This window comes from Alligator mississippiensis, chromosome 2 (assembly GCF_030867095.1).
Source record: "Alligator mississippiensis isolate rAllMis1 chromosome 2, rAllMis1, whole genome shotgun sequence".
Lineage (NCBI taxonomy): Eukaryota > Metazoa > Chordata > Crocodylia > Alligatoridae > Alligator > Alligator mississippiensis.
The window spans coordinates 267,767,812-267,779,883 of NC_081825.1; positions in this window are offsets into that span (position 1 = coordinate 267,767,812).

Below are 12,072 nucleotides of genomic sequence, written 5' to 3' on the forward strand. Positions count from 1 at the left end.
TACTGAACTTATCCTGTGGCTTTTGCAGGTCTGTTTTTTGGTTTTTATTCCCCATTGCTTTGTGACTGTGGTGTGTAAGATGTAAATGTTCTTGTGAACCCATTTAGATAAATAGATGCCTATAAACACAGAAGGCTGCTCTAGGTGGTCCAGAAAGTCCTTTCCATCCTATTTTACTATGCTCTCCTACATTCCTATGTCTCTTGTGTTCACCATCTGAGCTTTATCACTGGTCAGTGTAACAAGAAGACACAAGAAGTTATATTATTTAGGAAGAATAGATTTTATATTATATAGAGACAGACAGACAGACAGACAGACAGAGAGAGGGGATATCTGGAGATATATAGATATAGATATCTATCTATATCTATAATATATCCAGAATAGGAGATATATATAAGAATACATAGGGCATGAAATGAAAAATATTTTAAGTATGAACATGAGATCAGAGTGAAAGCACCCTTCTCACTTCCGAGGCCCACTTTGCCTCATCTGCAGGAATTTGTAGTCATTGCACTTCTGAAATAGCAGGAAATGTTTTAACAATTAGGGTAAGCAAATTGCAAAGGGAAATATGATAGTAGGTTACCAACTGAGTCCTTAAATAAAACATTCCATTTCTAATGTAGTCCTGATGCTGTTCACCCTTCTATTAGTTGAGACCACTGCATAGCCATGGGCAAGCATCAAATATACAGTAGTTTGATAATGATAATACATATGACAATAGAGGAAAAACACTATTACAAAATGAGAAAAGAAGACACAAATTGATTTTTACCTCTAGGCAAAGTCTTGGTTTCTGCAAGCAAATTAAACTGTAGACTTTACTTCGCTGATGTACACATCTTATTTGCATACTTCTTTTTGCTGCTTCTTCCATTACCTTTTTTAGCATTTGCTATCAGCTATTGGTTTATCTGATATATACAGTCATGAATATTAGTAATGGAACTTAGTACATGTTGAAGTATTAATAATGTTTGTAGTGCAAGGCACATTCCTGTTATTTTTTAAAGGAAAGAAATTTGAGTAAGTGTGAGGGAGAGGAGGAAGCTGGTATATATCCACCATAGTGATGTTTGGAAAGGACTGTGCCAATAACAGTCTACCAAACCAGACGGGTTAATGTACTGGTCACATGAAATATATTATGCACTCTTCAGGTGAGACATGCTAAAAAAGAGCATATTTTAACTACTTTCTTATATTCTAATATTTTATTTTCATGATTGGTCTGTTCAGTCTACTAATTAGTATCTATAATTTAATACTCCTGATTCTCTTAATTTAGTTATATCACTTCATAACTGGTGATATCAATAGAATTACTTTTGATTCATTTTGGAATAACTGAGAGAAGACCCAGGCTTCTAGCTAGTGAATGAAACTAGCCAGCTGATGTTTGTGCATCCAAGACATTGTGCATTCCAGGTTTGGTCTTATTAACTAAGTCAGATGAAAAATTCTCTCTGAATAAATTGTTAAGAGTAATCAGAACAGTTAGAGCATAGGAATTAGCCATATAAACTTTCCCTACAGTAGACTGCAAGTCAACCTCTGTTCTGCTCAGTAATTCAAAAGTAATTCATTCTTTTCTCAATTAAATCCTAGGCTTCTTTGATGATATTGTACCTTTCATTGTGAAGTTCATTGTGAAGTAGACACCTGCACATTTGGAACTAGATTGGAATTAACAGTCTTATATCATCATCATCAGTGGAAATCCTTCACAGTCAAGGATGATTGTCTTCCATGATTGTATTATTTTTGGGTCTGAAGATGGCTGACAAAGCCAATCTAGGATTGACAGGTTTTGTTGCAATTTGGGCAAGTGTTACTATGTGGGGTTGGAGGCTGGAGATTTTTGGTTCAATCTGCAACATGCTGTTTCTGCAATTCTCTCTTTTCCATCTCCTGTTGTCATTGTGAGGTTTTAAAGTACTGAGATCCTTGCAACAGACTCTTCCTCCACTTGGGGTGGTCCTAGGTAATAGTCTCCCATGAGTCCATGTCAATGTTGCATATTTGCAAGTTGAAACTTTCTCTGCTGTCCTCTTGAGTGTACACCTTGACTGAGCTGGGAGAATATCAACTATGCTAGTCCAGCCACATTATTTGGATGTCCAACTCCAGACTCCTATAGCAAGTTTTGTCAGAAGATCATCACTTTGATGCTGATGGTGTTTGCTTGCGAGAGGACACTAATGTTGATGTGTCTGTCTTCCCACTGGATTCAAAGGATCTTCTGCAGGCAGCATTGATAATACTTCTTCAGTGACTTGAGGTGTTTCCTCTATGTTGTGCATGTCTTTACTCTGCACAGTAAGGCATGGATCACGACTGCTTGGTAACCATGAGCTGGTTTCAACTCTGATGTTACAAACTTCAAACACCCATTTCCTCAGGTATCTGAAGGCTGCACTTACCCATTTGAGGCAATGTTGGATTTTTTCATTCATGTCAGACTTCTATGAGAGATGGCTTCTGAGGTATGGCAAATGCTCAGTGTTCTCCAGAGTTTCACTGTAAATCTAAATTTTGTGAGACAGAAATCTTGTGGCAGAGCTGTTCTTCTACCCAGTGCATCCACAATCTTACACCACCAAGCTATCAAGTAACAATAATTTTGGCTGCTCCTAAACTGCAGAAAGTATGAACTGGATGGTAAAGAGGGGGAAGTTTCAATATTTCCTTATCTAAATCCTGAGCTTTCCAATTCCTCAGTATACAGTTTTTCTAAAACATTGGAAAATGAACACCAATGTTAAAATGTGTTCTCTGTGATATTTATGCATATTGGGCCCTTATCCAATGACATCCAAATCATTGTGCAACTCAACTGAAGTGCATTGAGTTAAATTAGAGGTCATTCTGGCTCAGTGGATCCCTAATTTAGAACTTGCATATTGTTTCTTCATTATTCCAGATTTTCTAAATCTTTACAGCATTTCCCAACTGCCTACCATCCCAAACTCTTGTGAATATTTCTATTCTTTTTGCTTAAAATAAGTGGTTATGATTCCCTTGAAACACCCATGTAATTCTCTGATCAGTCAGAAGTGAAGATATTTAATGATATGACATTCATTCTCTGCCAGGGGCTGAGCATGGTTTTTTTTTTTTTGCATCCTTTCTATTTGTATGAAGGATTCGATTCTGGGACACAGGAATTCAGTTAATTTCACCTTCATGGAAGATGAGAAGATCATTTTGCACAGGCTACCACTATCACAAAGAATCAGAACTAATAAAACCCGGTTTTACGCTGAAACAACGTGAGAAACAAACTGAAACTTTCCATGCAGCTATATAAAAATCAGATGCCAAAATCTTATAACAGATCCTGCACCTGAATAAAAGGTATAGATAATGTAAGGTTGATGGAAGTCATGAATAGTACACAAAGCTGGAAAGTGGGGAAATAACCAGAGGATAAAATTACTCTTCTGCTGAAAATCAGTGTTGCCAGAGATGCCTAATCTATGGACGATATGATATCAGAGCTACATCAAAGTTCCTCTTCTTCATAAGTTATTGATACTATTGATTCAATAGCTTCCTTAAGTAATAAAGGTCAAAGACTACACATGGTCAGGAGTAAATGAAATGCATCTTGCCCAAGATGACATGTTGGAATGACAGTTTCCAACTGACTTTCACCTAAAGAGTTCTCTGGTGCATGAACCAATACATGGATATATGAGTTATTCATATCTTAGTGTAGATTTGGTATTTGTCAACCTACCCACCTAATTATCTGCAGCATTATTAGGGATGCATCTCCAAGCAAATAAATTACCTGAATTTGGAACCTGTTCTGTAAATTTGGCTTTTCATGGTTAGTGATCAAAGTTAAGAAGCCTGCAGCTGGCAGTAAGAAAAGGTACACTGACAGAAGCATTAAAGCTGCCTCAGATGAAAGAGAATACATGACCAGGGCTCTTTGATATAGTGGTGGGTGTGTTGCTCAGTGGTTTTTGAAACTTTTTTCTCTTGTGTACCAGTTCTTAAACCAGGATTCCTTGTGTGGGCCATCTCCTCTCTTTGGTCACATACTTTTCTTGTGACCAACATAATGCCTGATTACATAGAAAATTATAAGATTATTAAGGAAACAATGAAAAAAGGTTTTAATGACAGTTACAGAGTATAAGAATGTATGGTTTTTAGTAGTGAAGTTCTCCTCAATCCCTGTAGCCCCACTGTTGAAAATTGTCCAATAAAGGCACAAACCTGTGTTCTGTAAAAGTATTATAGAAAGATTTGAGATTAAGTGGCCCAGTAAGCCTTTGGAAACTGGCTTTAAAAAATGAAAAAAATCATAGACTGAGTTACAGAGAATGGAAGACATCACTACATGAACACAGGTAGATGGGACAGAAGAGAGAAACCATAGAGCAAAATGATGTGTCCTAAAAAAACACACGTCATAAAAATGTCCATTTCTTGGTGAACACTTTAAATATGAACATAACTAATTTGTGATAGAAGTTTCACTTCCCTTTGGTATTAAGTTTTTTCATTGGTTGTTTCATTTCCCCGCAGTATAATATAAGGCTATAAATAACACTTAATGCTATGGATAATATTAATTGGTCTACTTACTTTTCCCCCATTTAAATCTCTGTTTGCATTTTCATGTATTTGGGTTTTTTTCAATAATTTAGTGAACTTCAAATGTATCTCTACCTGCATACAGCTAGTTCCTATAACTTCAGGCTAGTGCCAATTAATCATTTCCATCACTAAAGCTGTTAGTCCCAGATAAGAAGCTGATTCTTTCCAGGAATATGGTCCAAGGCAAAAAGTGAATATTTTAATCCCTACATGGCACAAAATTCTCCATTAGAAATAATCTTTCAAGAGAAGTAAAAAAAAAAAAATATTATATTTGTATTCAGCAATCATAGTGCTTTAAGTATGGCAAGAAGAAAAAAATGGTATGCAAGTTTCATTCGATGTATAAATTAGACACTGAGATCTGAACTTAGTCTACATGTGGAATCCATCAGGCAGGCTTTAGTGGTTCTTACAAACTTCCCTTTTCTGTTACTGTTCCTTATTAAGCTTGGAGGGAGCTGGGGATGATTTTTTTCTATAATTTATGGCATTTGTGTCTATTTGCAACAGTTGTAAAAATACTGCATAACCAAGAAACATCATAAAACACTCATAAAAAAATCATCTAAAGCCAGCTAAATAGCCAGACTTTCCATGGCAGTTAATGATACAAAGGTGAAGGAGCTATCCCTCAGACGGCACTGCATAAAATTTGCTGTCTATGTAATGCTTTTTTTGCCATATATTTACGGTATAAAAATAAAAACAAATTCACAGCTGTACAAAAGGAAATTCAATGTCACTATATTTCCCAGGTATGGACATCTGACTTAAAACTTACATAGTGGGAAAGACATATTCTTAGCAGAGAAAACTCTTCCTAGAAGGATAGGTAAGGACTTGCTTGGAAAGAGGTTGTAATGATACAATCAGCCATATCGTCTTCCTGTAATGGAAAAGTTAATTTATTATAATTAGATGGGGGTCCATTTAAAAGGCATAGGGTGTCTCATGAAAGTCTCTGAATAGAAGTCTACATAAAAAGAAATATACTTGTAGCTTCTGATTTCTACTTTTTTCTCTCTGACACTTAATTTAAATATGAGTTAGCTATTAAGGTGTATTGTGATATGTTATATATATAACACAGTATTATGCACATATATTAGACATTAAAAAAATTATAACATTATTTTTATTGTATTATGTGTATTACACACAGACACATCACAAATATATGATGTGAGACTGTGGTTGTGTCTGTGTGTGTTTTAATACACATTAGCCTATTTTAGAGTGCATTAAATCATCGCTAAAATCACTATTTAGTTAATATGCTTTAAAATAGGCTAATGTGTGTTAAGCAACACTTAAAAACTCTGGGTGCATCTACACATGCACTTTAATGTGCAGTAGACTATTTTACTATGCATTAAAGCATCACATAAAAAGTGACATTATGCTAAAGCACAGTAAAATAGTCTACTGCACATTTAGTGCCACTAACAAAGAGTTCAAATACGCTATTTTGGCATAACCTAATGCACATTAATTAAGTACCTCACAACAGAGGTACTAAATCTAATTTGCATTAGAAAGGTGCATTAATACATGTGTAGACACACCCTGTGCTCTTTAGTTAATGTGCATTAACACAGACTAATGCATATTTTCTTAGTACTTCAAAAAGGAGGCATTAGATGTAATGCGCATTAACTAAAGCATGTTAATGCGCATGTAAAGGTGCCTGGTGACACAAGTTTATCTTTCTCCACTCCTTCCTTTTTCTCCCATTATCAAAGTCCTTTGTTTATGATATGACAACTGGCTGCCATGGAAATTATTATGAGGTCTTAAACGCTATGAAGTTTTTGCAATTTAAGGAATAATTAGCAGGAAATAGAAGATCTCTTTCTGAATTTGTGGGGTTATTCTTATCTGGCTTACTGTCCTTGATCTACTGATTTAAATGCAATGCCAGCATAAGGAAGAAAACATTTGGGGTATATACATGTGTTACATTTAGATCAGCCTAAATGGGGTTAGGTCTGTTTAAATAATACAGGGCATTTTCACACATGCAAGTGCCTGGCACTGTAATTCTTGTAGTTGTGTAAGTGGCAAAATATGTCAGCACTGAGAAAATGGTGGTGGCACCCTTTTGAACTAAAACACAGTGGAGGTACTTTAGTTCAAAAGCACATTACTGCTATTTTATGTGCACTGATGTGCATTTCACCACTTATACAACTACATGCAGCGCAGCGCAGTTTGCCTCAGCTTGTGTAGAGCAGACTCTGTTAATCAAGTCTGCTCCAAAGCAGTGGATTTCTGGCATGTCATTGGACAGAAAAGTATGTGTTTAAATGCCAACAGAGGTCTTAAATCGCTGCCAAAAATGGTGCTCCTGATCTAAGTAGGTACACTGAGAGTGAGATCAGGCTAGCCTGATCTAAGAAACAGTTAACCCAATCTCACAAACACCTGTATGCATTTGCAGTGCAGCATCAGGGTTGGGAAAGCTCAGCCACTTGCCCCAGCCCAGGGGCTGAGTTATTCCCAGCCTCTCCAAACCTAACTGGGTTAATTTTAGCTTCCTGAACCCTTTTGGCACAACTAAACAACCATTCCTATTTGGTTTTTGTAATGTATAGTGCCAATGTGTAAAACCTGACATTTGTCTTGGTGAGATTTTCTTGTTGTTTATAGACCATTTCTCTAAAATTTCATTTCTTTATATTTTGATGTACAACTGTTCTCCATTTTCTATTGTCTGCAAATTTGATTGATAAAGCTTTCTATCTCCATATAAAAGCATTAACAAGCATGTTAAATAGAACTGGACCCAGTAAAATTGGTTGTATTAATTATTGTTGATAGAAATGAAATGCAGGAAATATAGTCTCAGACTCTCCAGTTTCTCCTGAGAGAGTCACTGCAGATGTTTGAACTTTTTCTCCCACAGTAAAAATGGCTCCTCCAAGAGAAAAATAACCTGGAAACAACCAGGGGAAATCACTCCCAGGAGAGTTTCTCTTGGGAAAACAAATGCACGTATATGCTATGGCTTCTTTTAGAAGAGAACATAGTCCATGCTAATTGACAGTAGAATTAGTCTACTGTGCATTAGCATCACCTAAAAGATGTGTACTGGTGCTACTATGCAATAGTGCCAATTATGGCGCATTAAGTTACTATTTAGTTATAAAGGTGCATTTAATGCATGTGTAGATGTACCCAGTGTGTCACTCACCAGATTCTGCTGCTTGGTCAGGGAGCAAAACACACCCCTTCACAATCCCAACATTGCATTGCGAGGAAACACAGGCTGACTATGGGAAATCTGGGTCATGTAATCAACGCTGCCTTATGCATTGGTGCCATTTATTGCTAGCCAGACTAAGGGAGCTTGTGAAGTATGCTGAGATGTGTGCCCAGCACTGCCACACCCTCCCCCTGGCTACAAAGTGCCAGTTCTCCACTCTTCAGAGCCTCAGCATTCAAATGTCTGGTCATGCAGCTCTGGGTAACTTTGCTTTCAGAAAGGCTATATCAGTCTTATGCAAAAGTAGCAGCTAATACTCAACAAGGGGTAATGTCTATATGTGCAGTTATTGTGACTGAATAAAATCAGGTACAATTTGAGCTGGAGTAAACTAATCCCAACATTACTGTCTACATGTGTAAGTGCAGTAATTTACTCCACCATTGGATAGTACCTGTGTCAGATGGCACTATCTGATGGTGTTGTTAATTAGTCTACACTGGCCCAATTGCCATGCACAGGTAGGCACTTTAGTGTGTATTAAGTTAGTCTACTGTGCAGTAAAGCGCATGTGTAGTTGCGCCTAAGTAGACTACAACATCCCATGTATATAAACCTGATCTAAAATCTAATTAAATCATTGGAAGACCTTCTGTTTACATCAGAATAATTAGAATTAAGTCCACAGGTCTAATCTTTGAGACATGCTCTTTGAACATCCACAGTTCTCACTACTTCTGTCTATCTTAGCATTAGGCCCTTAGAGATCAATCATCGGTTTACACACTTATAAAGATGCAGGCCTTAGTTTTAAGAGTAGAACAAAGGACTTTAGAGTAGAACATTTTTCTTGCTATGCTGTAATATCCTGACCATCTTTCAGATATGGACTATATATAGAGAATTGGTATTACAGAATTCTGGGCACATCCTAAAGATATGGATTATTCAGGAGGCTTGGTAATAGTATGCAGAGTTATCCAAGTTCTGCACAGATGAATAATGAACAAAACCCATTCCATTTCAAAATTCTTCACTTTGACTTGTGTGGATTTTTCATGTTAGGCAATTTATCAGCTTACATGGGACTTACTTAGGTGAGAGTTTAAGTGTCTCATTTCTAATAAGTGATTCAAAGCGATACTGCACAAGCTGCTCCAAAACTCATTTGTTGTCTGAATTCATTAAGACCCCTGATGTTGAGTATCAGTGGCTGCCTGTACACATGCTACTTTGTGTTCTACTTAGAATATGTCTGCTCTGTGTTCTAATTAGAACGCTCCAGTGTTGCTGCAGTGTCATGTGTAATAAGCCCTTGTGCATTTTAAAATGGCCACAGTATGCTTTATCTAAGTCTTGTCAACCAAGGTTTAGATAAAGTATCCCACCACCATTTTTAAATGTTCAGGAGCTTAATGCACATGATGCTAAGGCATTTTAATTAAAGCAGCTGCCTGGGGACTGCTCTAATTAACGCACCCCCCCCCACCATCGGAGCACATGTATAGGCAGCCAGTGTTCTGCACATCAATACTAAGGATTCTGAGTATGCTTAAAAGCAGTCAGATGGACAGTTTAGTTGCACCTAACTCTCTAAACTTCATGGGATTTCAATTATTCCTGGGAGATATAATCCTGTTTATGTCCCCAAAAGGGCCTCTTCAAGTAGACTAAAAATATATATCTAACTCCAGAGGCCTAATTAACAAGGTCTGTGCCCTAGACAAGACCAATCAAGAGGTGGGGAACAAGGGGCAAGTGCCAGAAACTGAGAGAGAGTGATGGTGGTAAGCAGGATGATCAATCTTATCTTCACCTAGGGACTCAAAGACCCTGGCTGCCACTGCTGCATTGTTTTCTATCTGTCCCTGGATGTTGCTACCTCAGAAGAGGCAGCTTCTATGGCAGCATTGTGTCCCCACACCTGGCTGTTACTGCCATGGCAAAGACTCCATCAGGGGGGCTACCATTCCAGCACCCCTTCTAATTGGCACCCAAGGCTGGTGCCCTATTCACCCATCCTTAGTGGGCTTAGCATAAGCAACTGTATAACTCTCATCTAACTGTTATGGATGAGTGTGTGTGTGGGGGGGTGGGGGGGGGCGTTAATTAGAGTAGCTCCAAGAGCCGCTCTAATTAAAGTAACCAGAACATCTCAGGTACCTGTGTCCCCGCACTGAAAAATGGTATCGGGGCACTTTAACTAAAGCTTGTTGAATGATCTTTGTCACAACCCAAAGTTGTGATTTTGTGTTTTGTGTGTGCTTCGGCACTGCTAAATTATTTTCCCGCTAAATTGCAGCTTCTTTGCACGGTGGAGTTTTCTGCTGCAGAAGAGAACCACGGTGCAATGGAGAATTTCCCGCCAATTTGTAGCTTTCTTTGCATGGTGCATTTCTTTTTGCATCTAGGAAAAGCTCGGTGCAAAGAGTTCCCGCCACTTGTATTCAAATTCGAGCCACATTATTGGTTCACGTTAAATTATGCATACGTGGTGGCTAGCGATTGGCTTGCTAGCCGTATAAAGAGCTTGAGTGGTTTCCGCCCAAGTTGGAGGACTCCACGAACACCAGGAGGAGGAGACTTCACGCTGTGTGAAGATCTCTAAGCGCTGCAGATCCTTACAGACCCAACGCATTTCTTAAAAGGCAACAGGGGCCTGACCAGCCTCTGGCCTCTCCCTGTCGCCGATAGATTCCTAGACGTATCCCTTCCTGCGAGAAAAAAACGGACCCACAGAGCTTCAACAACTCCGTGGGAGAGAGCGAACTTGTCGTAATCCTCAAACGAGGATTTAAGCGGAGCTGTGCCTGGAAAACTGTCCAGCCTACACCACGACCATCTTTGGTGTAAGTAAACAATCTTTAAATCAAACACTATGCATCTGTGACTAATTCTAGCTTGCCCCCGGTCTTCTCCGACCCCGCGTACCCGGGCTGCTGGCCACAGCCCGCGTGCACAAAACGGGCCCAGATCACTCCCAGCCCACACAATCTTTAGTTAAAGCGTCCCTGCCACCATTTTTCAGTGCAGTAATGCTGATACACAAGATACTGGAGTCCACTGGAGCACAGTAATTACCATGTTCCAGCAGGCTTGATTAATCTGTAATTACAACATGTTGGAGCAGCCTTGCTGCTTATGTATAGGCACCCAGAAAGAGAACCAGCAAAAGGATATCTTTCTCTGTAAGCTAATGGCTTCAGCATTTCCTTTGAAGGGTAAATTCATAGATTGCAGTCTATACTGATACCATCATTTCTGCTTTTGACCAATTACATTGTTATATAAAATAACTAGTTAGTGCTGGAGTGGCAGAGATAGTACATCGCCACTAGGGGAGGAAATCCTTGGGTTCTAGTCCCTGCTGCCTGTGTTATTTGTGCTTTTTTGAACACTGAGGCCACATCCAGATAGCTGTGGACAGTTGTTTCTCTGGGGACAAGTAGCAGTGGCACACCTTGTGCTGCTGCTACTTATCCCCAGGGAATCCCTATGACATGCAAGCTCTGGTGCATGGCAGATTACCCAAAGTGGGGTGGGGAAGACTGAAGCCAGCAACTGTGTTGGCCCCAGCAGCCTTGCCTGGGGTTGTGGGGCCTCAGGGAGCTGCAGCTGGGGTCCTCCCACATTTGGGAGCCTGGCTGGCAGCCAGTGCGTGGCTCCAGCTGACCAGGCTTTGGTTTTGGGTGGCACATGCTCCCACCACATGCATTACCCCACTTTTTTTGGCATGGGGTTTTTTGACCCCCCCAATTCAACCCCTCCCCCCCCCCCAGCGCTGTATGGTAGCAATGTGTGGCACGGCAGATGGGTCTGCAATGCCACATACTGCATGTCCATGCTCAGCTGGAAACAGCCTGACTGTCTAACGTAAAACACACAAATAATCCTGGCCAGGACCAGAACTGAAAATTCCCAGCTCCCCAGGCAGCAATTCTCAACCAGTATATTACAATATGCTGGGCTGCTATGAGACCCCGTTAAGGGTACCACAGAGGATGCTAACACTTGAGGTGTTCAAACACCTACACATGACCCCAAAGATAAGCCAGAGATTTTAAAGAGGAATCTAGTGTCAAAAACAATCTGACCTATTGGGGTCTGAGTTCTTTGCAATAGAGAAATTGCTCGAAATGTATTGTTCACTCAAAAATGAACGAAAGCTAAGAAACAGCATTTTCCAAATGAGTGCCTTGAGTTACTGTCCCAGGGTCATGTTATAATTACAAAAAATT